This window comes from Lactuca serriola, chromosome 6 (genome assembly GCF_051521515.1).
Source record: "Lactuca serriola cultivar US96UC23 chromosome 6, Lser_US96UC23_V15, whole genome shotgun sequence".
Lineage (NCBI taxonomy): Eukaryota > Viridiplantae > Streptophyta > Magnoliopsida > Asterales > Asteraceae > Lactuca > Lactuca serriola.
Genome location: NC_136413.1, coordinates 97,596,179 through 97,609,275, shown reverse-complemented (window position 1 = coordinate 97,609,275; position 13,097 = coordinate 97,596,179). Strand labels below are relative to the sequence as shown.

Genomic DNA, 13,097 nt, shown 5'->3' with positions numbered 1-13,097 from the left:
CTCTCTCTCTCTATATATATATATATATATATATATATATATATATATATATATATATATATATATATATATATATATATATATATATAATAAAGCCTCCCTTTTTAGAATTTGTGCAAAGTGGGTGACCTGGAGGCATCGACAATTTAGCAAAGTATTTTTTTAGGGAATTTTCCTAAATTTTGGATGAATTTTAGCTGAATTTTTCTTGTTGGGTTGGGTATATAGTGGATGATCCATGATTTTAGGTTCAAATTCTAGGGCGGTCTATCCCTCGCTTTAACCGCTTAACCTGTGATACACTCGCACCATTGCTTTTCTTGGGTTTCGTGTTCACCGACTTCCCTTCCAACAACACCTGTATCCCAATAAGCTTTTTGGGTTTCCCAATACTGCAATATAACACAAATTCCCCCTCTTCCGTGTGAATCATTAATCTTGAAGAACAAGACTATGTTCTCTCTCTCTCTTAAATATCCGACTTCACGCCCCCATGAATGAGCAGCACTTTTGTTGTGTGTATAGTTGATTGCTTATCCCGTTGTTCAAATAGCAGCTTATTTTGTTGATTCTATTCGGGAATTACATTTTATTCGAATAGAATTTACATATTATAGATGTTCTTTTTAAGAATTTTGACTTCAGTAGTTCAACTATATATTTGGTTGATGTTCTATTCGGAATTTACTTTCAGGATGTTCTTTTTTATCTAAATCTCTACTTCAAGGTTCGCCTACCACCTGGTTGATGAAATGCTCGAGAGAAATTGTTGTATTCCACCATAAACGGTTCATTGTCTACTTGGACACGCGTATCACATACCAGATTTGTATTTCCCAATACACCTATATTTTTGACGCTCTCCTTTTCTATCTCCATCACTAGACCACAACCACTTCCATTTTAGGGTTTTCTCTACAAATCACTTGTCAAGGTGGTGTTCATCTTTTTTCCCTTTCGAAATTAGGATTTTTTTTATTCTTTCTTCTTCTTTTTCTATCGTTTAATTTTGATGCGGACGGAGTGGAGCTCACCGGAATGAACTTTTTCTTTTAAGCATGGAAACATGAAGGTGCTCGCCGCCATCCCTATCTACTTAAAATCAATTTGTTGTTTCCCAGGTGTTTAATCTAGGCGATTTTTTTTTTCAGAATCGCTGAGGGCATCTCCAACCCACCCCCATGCTCCATTTCTTCCCCCATTTTTCTCCAACCCTACCCCATTTTCACCTCTCTTTTTGGAGATATGAATACTATTCATATCTCCAAAAATGGAGGTGAAGTTTGGTTGTCAATTTTAGTTCCTCTCGTTTTTATTTTATACATTTCTAGTTTATTTTATCTACTAATTATAATTTAAATGCAATATTTAATATTTATAATATCATGTTGTATACTAATTTATATTAATTAATCATAAATATAAAGTTTAATTAGTAGAGAGATGTATTTGACAAAATTTATAAGTAATAAAAATGGAATATTCCAAAAAATATATTTTTTGGGGTAAAAAAAAGTGAAGTAGAAAATAAAATAGGATTAGAGATAAAACAATGAAAAAAGTGAAGTAGAAAATAAAATAGGATTAATGGAAAAAAAAGTGAAGATGGGTGGAAGACAACCCGTTTTTTAGGGCTCAACATCCATTGGAAGTATGCTGGCCTCCATTATGTCTATCACTTTGTCCAAATTTTACATACCACCTGTAACAACGTAATTTTTCAAACAATTTTTTTCATTTCAAAATAAAGTATTTTCATTCCAAAACAAGGCATAAACATTCCATGTGTCATAACAAATTACAAATCATATGAATCCCAAGATCACAAAACATCTATCGGTGTGTACAGATCATGCCGGCGCCTTCCCACGGTCCTCGCTAGTACCTGAAACACATACACATCAACTGTAAGCATAATTGCTTAGTGAGTTCCCCAAAATACAACTTACGCACATACGCCTTTCCAGGCCCTGACCTTCCAGTCCATGTGTCTCAGGGGACTTCCGTCCCTGCTGGGTAAACCTTCCGGTCCTACCCACGCCAACCTTACGGTCCACATTACACGCCTTCCGGCCCATAACATAATGCCTTCCGGCCCACATAACATACATAGCACGTATAACAACTAACTTATCACATATAGCACATATATCACATATCATATCCGACCTTCCGGTCACACAGTCAAACCCTTCCGGGTACAGTATAGTGAGAAGACTCACCTCGTAAATATCGAAAGCTAGCAAATCCCGAAGTCACTCGTGCTCGATCCGCCGAGCTACAATCTCCCTATAACATCATACATCTCATATTAACACTTTTATCTTCTAAGTGACTATCCCTAAGAAATCAAACGTAGGTCAACTCTGGTCAACGGTCAACGGTCAATTCGACCGGACTCAGCGAGTGCACAAGGGCAACTCGGCGAGTCTAGACGTATCCGCCAACCCCATAGGATTCCCTTCTTACTCGTCGAGTACTTCCCCTGACTCGACGAGTTCCACCTGGGAGAGTCGCGGGGCCACCCCGACTCAACTCGCCGAGTCTCAAGAACAACTCGGCGAGTCCCAACTCGACTCCGACCACCTGTCGACCCTCTCTAACTCGTCCTGACTCACTGAGTCAACCATAACTCGGCCAGGACTACACACTGGGTGTCCTCAAGGACAATCTTCAAGCGACTCGTCGAGTCTGTTCATCAGACTCGGCGAGTCCATGCCATGCACCAGCTAAAACTGGCTTTTGCGGTCAGATCCGTTCCATCCATTCATAGATCTGGCCTTCCCAAGCTTATTTGTCACATAAAGTCTCAGTCTTGGTTGCCATGCAATGCGTACAAGGCTTATTTTGGGGAAACAACCTCTAATATGACCACCTTAGCTTCTAACTCGAAAGGATGGGCATAAAGCTAGTCATATGGGGTCTCCTGGACCTGCTAAGGCCCAGATCTAGGTTCCATATCTCCATGGAACCTTTCATACTTCCAATTTAAGCCAAGAAATGCAAGAAGAAACCCTAGATTTGACACATCAACACAAAACACGAAGTTTGGCTTTGAAAGTTACCTCAAGAAGACTCCCTTGATGAATTAGCAACAGATCCAAGCTCCCCAACTCCTCAAGCTTGATCCTCTCCCTCCTTTCTTGCAATATCACACAAAATGGTGAACAATTGGCCTCCAAATACACTCACAAGGGCTCACAGTCATATGGGGGCTCTTAGGGTTCAAGGTGGCCGCAAATGAGGGCCATAAGGTCCTTTAAATAGGGCTTAGGACCGGGAAATTAGGGTTTCATTAAACAGCGCAGACTCGCCGAGTCCATATCCTGGACTCGCCGAGTCCAGACGAATCTCGTGTTCCAGAATCGCGACCCTACTCGGCGAGTCTGAGCTCCAACTCGCCGAGTCCCCTCTCAAAACACAAAATAATTAAGCAATAAAGATACCTGGAATTCCGGGCTGTTACACCACCCCTGCCTTAAATCCATACCATAGATGAAGCAGCCAGAAAAAAGTTCCCACCATGTTTGGCGGTGGTGTACCTGCCCTGTCGAGCAATGCTTCATGAAAAGACCTAGAAAATTGATGGAGACGAAGAAGGCTATGTTAAAATCGGTGCATATCAATTTTTTGGTTGAGGGTATATTACTTCTGATGTTCTTGCTTCTCTTCTTTTATTACAATTGATTTTTGACAAATTTCTTTTTCTTGGAAGAGGTTTGAGATTAATGGCGAAGGATTTGAAGCATCGTTGTCTTCATTAAAGCATCACATTTACTAAAGGTATGTTTTCACAAGTTGTTCATGTTTGAACTTGCACTTAACTTATTCGATGAAATGCCTTAGTGAGACACATGATTTTATTTTAGAAAACAAGAACCTTTCAAAATATTGAAGCTTTTTATTGTGCTTGTCCTTTAGTATTTAAGAAGATCACTGGTATACTTTTTGGCCCATGGAGTCTGGATTATGTTTTTTCTCACTCTCAGCGTTGAAGATGAACTATTGTTTTTGTCTGTTGATCATTTCCATATGGAAAGGTACTTCATATTTCCTATTACTTTGCGTTCCAATTACAAATACATATTTCTACAATTATGTTCAAAATTATTAAAAAAATAGGTATAAGTGTTGCATAGTGTTCCTAGGTGGTGTACAGAGAGACATTTTCCATTAAGCATGAATTTGAAGTTTATTTTTTATGAATTATGCATACTCCCTTCTGCTATATGTTCCTATGATGGACAATAAAAAAAATTATTATGCACACGATGAATAGAGTAGCTCTTGAATTTGTTTTGGGTGCCGAGTTACTAAAAGTTTCATATAATACTTGGTATAAAAAGAATTCTCAAATATTAGACTTAAGAAAAATATGTTTAACTAATTTGCATTCTTGATGTTAAACCTCTAATACTTATTACAAGAGAATAAATGATGATGGCTTTAAAAGTGATTATAAAGGTTTAGCAGTCTTGATGCTTACATGAAAGTCGTGGAAACATTATGCTATGGTATGTAGTCTGATATTGTTGATTTAAATATATGATAGGCAAAGCACCTTTAGAGAAAGATACGGGGGTAATCACAAGTAATGGAAAAGAATGGGGATAAAGAAATTGCCACTCCCAAGGTATCAGGGCTAGCTTGACAATGCAGGTATATCCCTAATTAATATTGTTTCTAATCCAGGGTTAATAACTTAATATGATATTTCCTAGATCTTTCTCACTCTAGAAACTGTAGAATGATAACATTTTGTAATGTTTATATACAATAATGCTGTTATATATTCAAATTTTAACATAAACATAGTTCCAAACTCCTTTAGAGACACCAGAAAGACCCATGGTACAGATATCAACATATTCAGAACCAGAAGGAACATTTTGAAAGATGCTTGTTACTGGAAGGATAATTTGCAACTATGATGTAAAATTGTAACTTGAATTGTTTATTGGCAAGCTTTAATTTTTTTTCCCATGCTAGCAATGTAGTTACATCCATTTAGTTTCATCTTGACGTCGTATGTTGCTCTTCCCTTTATATTATGGTCATCTTTTACATTCCCAAAGTCAAATGTGAGAGACTCATGTCAATCATTTTTAAGTCAAATGTGAGAGACTCATGTCAATCGTTTTTAAACCATTTCACATCACGCAAGACTCCATAAATGCAAATTCACATTTTTTCTAATTCAAAGTTTTTCCTAATTTTTGGTCTCTTTTTGACTTCAATAAAACTACAAAGCAGCAATATTCCGTTGGATTTCAAGAAAGAAGCATACACGTGGTATCATCTATATATCTGAATATTTTTCCAATTTATTTAATTAAAATTCCTATAATTAGGTCCCTAAAAGTAGTCGAATGTTAGCTCTGTCAAAGTTGAGGGACCTGTTTTGCATAATTTGATATAATAGTAGTGAAACCGAATATAAATCGTCACAATAAACATGGCTTAAAATCGGAATCTTTAACCTTGAAAATTATGTAAATAATTTCATCAAAATGGAATGAAAACGAACAGGAAACTAGAAGGAAAGGCAAACCTCGTTTACCTGTCCACTTGGGGTAACTTTTGCACATTGTGATTTGTTTATGTTAGCTTTTGATGTCTCTAAGTAGTATGCATATTTATCTCAGGCCAATAATAGGAATTGAAGTCCAGTTCTTAAATTTTGCAATTATTAATGAAATCTAGTGAAATCATCAATAACACGATGAGATGAGCAGATCCAGTTTCTAATTTTTTTGGAAACGACTTCAGTATTTTTTGATATTTTTGTGTTTTAGCTTTGGACCAATAGATTTAGTTTATAACTTTTAGAGTCAACTTGACTTTGGCCTTGTTGTTACTAGTTATAGTCGATTTGACTACTATAATATCAATTTTTGCAAAAGTGTCCCCTCAACTTTGAGGGAGCTAACAACAATGCATGTCTCTTTTTCACTTTACATCGATGAGTTTTTTTTTGTTTACTCAATTTAATCTCTTCAACTTATAAAAATAATAAATATGTATGCGGAAAACATTTGTTTGATAATGTGGACCACCAAGTCACCTCTTGCAGTCAGCGTAGTTGTATGGAATCTACCGAAAGACTAAAATGCCCTTACATTCTAGGTCTGCAAGTAGTCAAAAAAGTTTTGTCCATGGATGGTGTTTCTAGCTACACTATTTATGGCACAACTGCTTCTTTGAAGTATAATCACCAAAAAGAAAAGTCCCTTGCCTATATCCAACTATACAATAAAGTATGTTGCTATTGTTGGCTATGTATCTGATACCTCAATGCCCAACACCAATAACAATTGTCTTACAATATTTACAGAATCTTCCAAAAAAAAACTTCCGTGGGCCGTGCTTAGCACGGACTTTACACGTCCCGTGTATATATATATATATATATATATATATATATATATATATATATATATATAAACCACACTTCATAGATTTTGAGGTTAGTGGTTGTTTGTGGACTTTTGTGGTTTTTCTATCTAATTTTGTGGATTTTTGGTGAATTTTCGTAAACTTCACACGTCGCAACTCAAAAAATAAATAGAAAATCGTTGATGGGTTAATTGATAGTATGGGCTACTTCTGTTGGGCTAAACGTTCTTACATTTTGAGGAAAGTGGTTGTTTGTGGATTTTTGATAATTTTCTATCTAATTTTATGGATTTTTGGTGATTTTTCATAAAAGCGAAATATGAGAAACTTAAAACAAAAAAGTTTTAAAAGGCTGAATTTTTTTTATATATATTTAAATGGTTGCAACATGTAGGTTACATTCATTATCAAGTAATCCATATAGTTGTAATTCAAATGGCTTTCTGTTTTTATTTCTTCTACAAAAGTGTCAGGATATTTGGTTTATTACCTAGGCAAAAGTCTTTTAATAAGTTTTGTTCAGAAATCGAGTATTTTATAATTCAAGTATTTTTATAATTGTGGGTAGTTTTGTTTATACAAACTGCGTTTTATTTTATAATTTAAGCAACCTAGATGGTCTAACTGTTATTCTTCGGACGTGTTCGGCAAAATTAGCTGGTAGCGGGTGGCTTATAGCGGATAGCGGGTAGCTTGTAACTTGTAGCGTTTTGTTAAACGCTACATGAAGTAGCATTTGGATTTGGAGCGTTTTGTTTAAACTAAACGCTAGAAGCTTGTAGTGCCGAACGAAACTTTTTGTTTAAAACGGAGCGTTTTGTCAAACACTAGAAGCTAAAAGCTTTCAAATGCTCCGTGCCGAACATTATTATAAACATAATTTGTTATAAAGATTTGATTTTGAAGATGATGGAAGCTAGAATATATTAACCCATCACTTCAATTTTTTATAGATACTTCATGCATCCCATACATTTTTTATATGTTTGACACCTCATTTTAAGCAAACTTCTCAATGACATATCAGTAGAGAGACGCTTTTTGAATTTTTAGAAAAGGTTTCGACACAATTAAAGCGAATAATAGCAAGTTTCAGAGCGATTTTTTTATGCATACAACAAAATGATTTTTGGAAAATGACACAAATACCCTACAAAGTTTATAGGGTTGATCGATTCAGTCCCTAAAGTTTTTGCTAGGATTTATGGGGGTATAAACTATGATACGAACTACTAATTTAGTGCTTTTCAACCTGTAATAGTCAGTCCACCATGCACGACAGTGACCATTTATACCAAATAACTCATATCGTGCCCATATAAAGCTAAAAAAAATAAGTTCAGGGATCAGATGTTTATGCCACAAGATCGGTGAAACCGAAAAATTAGACATGAGTACGTATTATATGTTTATTAGATGTCGGATGAAATATTTGATTTCGTGTTTCAAAGCTTGTAATGTTCCGATCGAGTCAACAACGAATCTGATTACCAGAATCCAAAACCATCGTCAATAGATTAGCAGAATCGCCAAAGAGACAAAGGAGTACTGGAACTCGGAACGACGACGGAGAAGAGCGGAGTAGGAGGAGGAGGAGAAGAGTCGCCGATCAGGAAGCGAAACACCAATCTCGACGATCTTGTGGCATAAACATTTGATACTCGAACTTATTTTTTTGGCTTTATAGGGGTACAATGTGAGTTTTTTTGCTCTAAATGGTTGCTGTCGCATGGTGAACCGGCTATCACGGGTTGAAAGGGACTAAAAAAAGTCGTATCATATTTTATACCCTCATAAAATTTAGCAAAAACTTTAAGGATCGATCGACCAACCCTAAAAACTTTATAGGGCATTTGTTTCATTTCCCCAATACATCTTTAATAATACATATAAGAAACACATAAACATTAAAACATACACACTAATTCACCTTTATGCATATCACAGCCAAAATGATTTAATATGACTCATTTTTTTTCAAGTTGAAAGGAAATTAAAAAGAAATTTACCTTTTACAAGATCTGACCGCTGATCACTTCAAGAATTAATGCAACTAGATACTTTACCAAATGATTTCAGATATTGAGAGTAAATTATTCAATTCGTAAAAAAAATTTCTATTTGCCTTCGTGCTTTGCAACAATAACATCAATGCACAAACTCTTGTAGGCCCAAATAAAAAAAGTAATAAATCTACAATATATATATATATATATATATATATATATACACACACACACACTAGGCGAATCTCCGCGCGTTGCGCGAGAATAGAATTATATAGTTAAAATAATAACTTTTACCGAATTATTATTTAATATTTTTACTTTGAAACAAAATGTTAGTAGTAAAACAAACATATAGTTACCATATTAGTTTTATTAAACATTTTAATTTTTAAGTCATTGTGATATATACAACTATTTGATAATTTTATAAACCGTTTAAAATTGTGTAAATTATATATCAAATGAATGATAATATAACGGGTAACAAAACGTATGAACAAAAATATGAACTGCAACTTTCAAAACATAAAAATAGAAAAACATCTATTATAACTTTTGTATTAAAAAAGATATATATATATATATATATATATATATATATATATATATATATATATATATATATATATATATATATATAACGAATAATAAAAAATATGAAAAATATGAAAAATAAACACTATAACTTTTAGTAATATAAAAACACTAAAACATCTATTACAACATTTATTAACTCTTCATATTTAAATCACAAATCTTTTCAAATACATTAATGTTTTTAATGAGCAAAACTTTACAACCTTATAAAAGAAAGGAAAATAAAAAGTTATTAGTGATTACTAATTAATAATCATAAGTAAAAAACTCTTAAGTTGTAACTAATAAATATAAATAAATTAGAAAACTCTTGATTTGTAGTTTGAGTTTCAAATGAATGCGGTACTTGGAAATGTGTATTTATTATTATTATTATTATTATTATTATTATTATTATTATTATTATTATGTTCGTCTAAATAATTGGTTTTGATGCATCATTTTAATCCCTTCAATTATTAAACATAAACATATTTACTTATAAATTTATAACATACATAGGTGGATATACATGTTAAACAAATCACATATAATATATATATTTTCGTAAATGTCATATGTAATTCTTGTCGTAGTAATATGGGTAAATTACTTTCATATGAAGAACATATCATGATAAGTCTATCATAATTACATATCAGATGTTAAAAATTATGTTATCTTTTAAATATTGTCTTTTAAATATGTTGTGTAGGATAACCCAACAAATAAATAATAGAAAATAAACATAATCAGAATAGAAAAACTACAATCAAATAAATAAGAGCATTGGGTGGTTGAGTATATAAATAAAGATGTTACATAAACATACATTTAAATCAAAAGAAAAAACTAATATTCATCAACATTGCTCAAACAAAAAAAACATATATCCGTTTTCTGAATCTTCTTTCTTCATTTAACATCATTCAACCATAAAAACTTGATGACAATTCTTCACTAACCTGCAATCAAAATATTTTTCTTGAAAAAGAAGAATCATAAAGATATTCCAAGCAAAACATTGATATTTGGAGAGTCACATTTAAGATTGAGTAATACATACAAATCACATATAACGATTAAATAAGAAACTGAATATAAGGAAAGAATAGAAAAGCTTCATTTGTTTTGGTTGAAAGATATTCCAAGCAAAACATTGATGCTATGACATCCTTCTTACATGTAAGATTTTATATAACACAAAAGACACAAAATATTGACCTTTTATAGTAAAATTTTCACTAAATGCTAATTAAATGAATCACATAAACATTAAAACATACACACTAATTCACCTTTATGCATATCACAACCAAAAGGATTTAATATGAATCTTTTTTTTTAAGTTGAAAGGAAATTAAAAAGAAATTTACCTTTTACAAGATCTAACCGCTGATCACTTCAAGAATTAATGCAACTGGATACTTTACCAAATGATTTGAGACATTGAGAGTAAATTATTCAATTAGTAAAAAAAATTGCTAATTGCCTTCATGCTTTGCAACAATAACATCAATGCACAGACTTATGTAGGCCCAAATAAAAAAAGTAATAAATCTAATATATATATATATATATATATATATATATAGTAATAAATCTAATATATATATATATATATATATATATATATATATATATATATTAGATTTATTACTTTTTTTATTTGGGCCTACATAAGTCTGTGCATTATATATATATATATATATATATATATATATATATATATATATATATATATATATATAATAACATCACATATGACAACCAAAAATTTACATTCATTTTAAAAAATTTATTGATATTTATTTTAAAACAAAGTATTTCTTTTGTTCCGGAATTTGTCCCAAAAAGATTATTTCATTGTGAGATAATATTAACATTAAACATTTTCGAAGAAATGTTCGATATTGGTATCTTTTCAAGACTTAGGGGCTGTTTGGCAGGATCTAAATTTTTAAGATCTGGATTTTTAAGAGGTCTGAATTGCAAAGTGGGTCTGAATTTGTAAGATCTGAATTTTAAAATGTTGTTTGGTTGGAACCTCTGAATTATTGTGCTGAATATTAAAATAGACCATTTTACCCTTTTGTATCATTTCTTTTAATTACAACATTATACTTCTTATTAAAACATCATACTTTCAAAACTATAACCAATTATTCTAATTAGGTAGAAATAGGAAGTACAATGCCATGGCAGCTAAATGGAGAACAAATATACTGATTAAAAACCATGAATCGTACATATATAAACAATTTCAAAATCAAAACACTTTACATTTTAAATTCATATATATATATATATATATATATATATATATATATATATATATAACAATTCCACATAAATTGTAATCATCTCTTCCCTAATTGTAATCAAGATCATAATGTTTACAACTTTAAAAAACTTTGAAAAACATACGTATTAAACACCATGAATCTATGCTATTTCTTCAGTTTTTCCAGTCTCTTTTACAAAGAGAAACCTGATAATAAATAATTAGAAACACAAAATCAATAAGCTTTAAATTATTAATAGCATTGAATTATGGCAGCCCCAACACAACAAAAATTGCAATCAACAATGAGAAGAACAATAGTTAATTGCAAAATGAACACACCTCATAAAACAATAACAGTTCATAAAAGTACAATTCATATTTGAAACATAAGCACCACATTTGATTCAATGTTTCTTTCTTAATTGCAATCAAATTCACGATCTAACAGAATAAAAAAAATGGAAGCTACACATACATCAAATTGAATAATCACATAAAGCATGAAATCGTGAACTACATCAACAAATCAACAAGATAGCAGCAAAAAACATTAGAAAAATCACAATTTTTTGAAGAACAAAACAACAAAAACCAATATTTGAAACAATACAAAGCATCATTACCGATTTCAGCAAAAACCAAGAGAAAAAAAACGAAGAAATAGCGATTTTATGAAGAACGAAAAACATACATGTGTTATGCGATTAGGGCATAAACGAAGAAAACGATCGCGCCGGAGTGAATGTAGGAGGGTGGCATACAGAAAAAGCAAACAACAATCAAAAGAAATTAGAGGAAGGTCTCCATTATTGCCAGCCTCGAACAGGGAAAATTGCGCAAGGTGAAGGTTAGAGGACGGCGACACTGAAGGAAGGATAGAGAACAGAGGCAGTGGCGAAGGGAGGTGTCGGAGGTGGCGTTGACGCTGGAAGGAGGTCGGAGCTTCAGAGGATTTGTTTGTGTCTTGTGTGCGATGGAGGGGGAGCATGTTTATGTGATTAGGGAAAAATGGGAAGCAACCCTTTTTTTCTTCTTTCAGATGCGATAACAAGTCTGACCGAATAAGATATAAATTTCAGATTCAGAGCTAAAATTAATAGCTAAACAAACACTCTTAATGGAAAAGATTCAGATATGCCTCTTATTAAGAGGCAAAAGAGGCAAACAAACAACCCCTTAGGATGTCATAACTGATACAAAACATAAGCATAAACAGATCTTACATTAATTTATACCAATGATCAGCGTCTCATTTAATCTCTCAATATAATGTTTATTCGCATCGATACCTGTGATAGAAATAAGCTGAGTGGGTCAGGTTGAGAAACCTAGTTAGACACATAGGGTTTTCAACCCACAATAATTTAGTCATTTTGTTTATTCACATATTTCATGTCAAACAATTAACATAATTACCCATCCCTTTTTTCTTTATTTATTCTTCCCTAAGGATTTATCCTAATGGTCATCTCCTACATCGCATTTACTTATCATTGCCTACATCGCATTTCCTTATATGTTTGTTGTGAAGAACTTTTAGTAAGGATCATTGCCTATATCGTATAGACAATATTGTGTTGGGGATTAATCCCCCAATACGTGTCCAGTAAGGGTTAGAGTATCATCGCATGAATACATAGTTACTGCATCACGTGAGCTCATAATTTAACACCTACAGGTTATGAGCCTGCCATTGTTTCCACATGACTTATTTATATTATTCAATGGTGGCCATCTATACTCCGATAAATGACTACATCACAAAATCGCAAGTCAAGGTCATGACATCTCCTAGTCATCTCCTATTTATCATCACATATTTGTCATCG

The 13,097-nt window shown here is 32.5% G+C and overlaps 1 long non-coding RNA gene across 3 annotated transcripts; it reads left to right on the top strand.

The window, feature by feature from the left end:
* Nucleotides 1-3,472: 3,472 nt before the first annotated feature.
* On the top strand, nucleotides 3,473-5,027 carry LOC145058319 (uncharacterized). Of its 3 annotated transcripts, none has more exons than XR_013686336.1 (4): nucleotides 3,473-3,615; nucleotides 3,716-3,783; nucleotides 3,922-4,040; nucleotides 4,553-5,027. It is a non-coding gene; the product is annotated as an uncharacterized LOC145058319 (long non-coding RNA). The 3 variants fall into 3 exon arrangements; XR_013686335.1 differs by having other exon boundaries at nucleotides 3,473-3,783; nucleotides 4,553-4,659; nucleotides 4,832-5,027; XR_013686334.1 differs by having other exon boundaries at nucleotides 3,473-3,783.
* The last annotated feature ends 8,070 nt before the right edge of the window (nucleotides 5,028-13,097 follow it).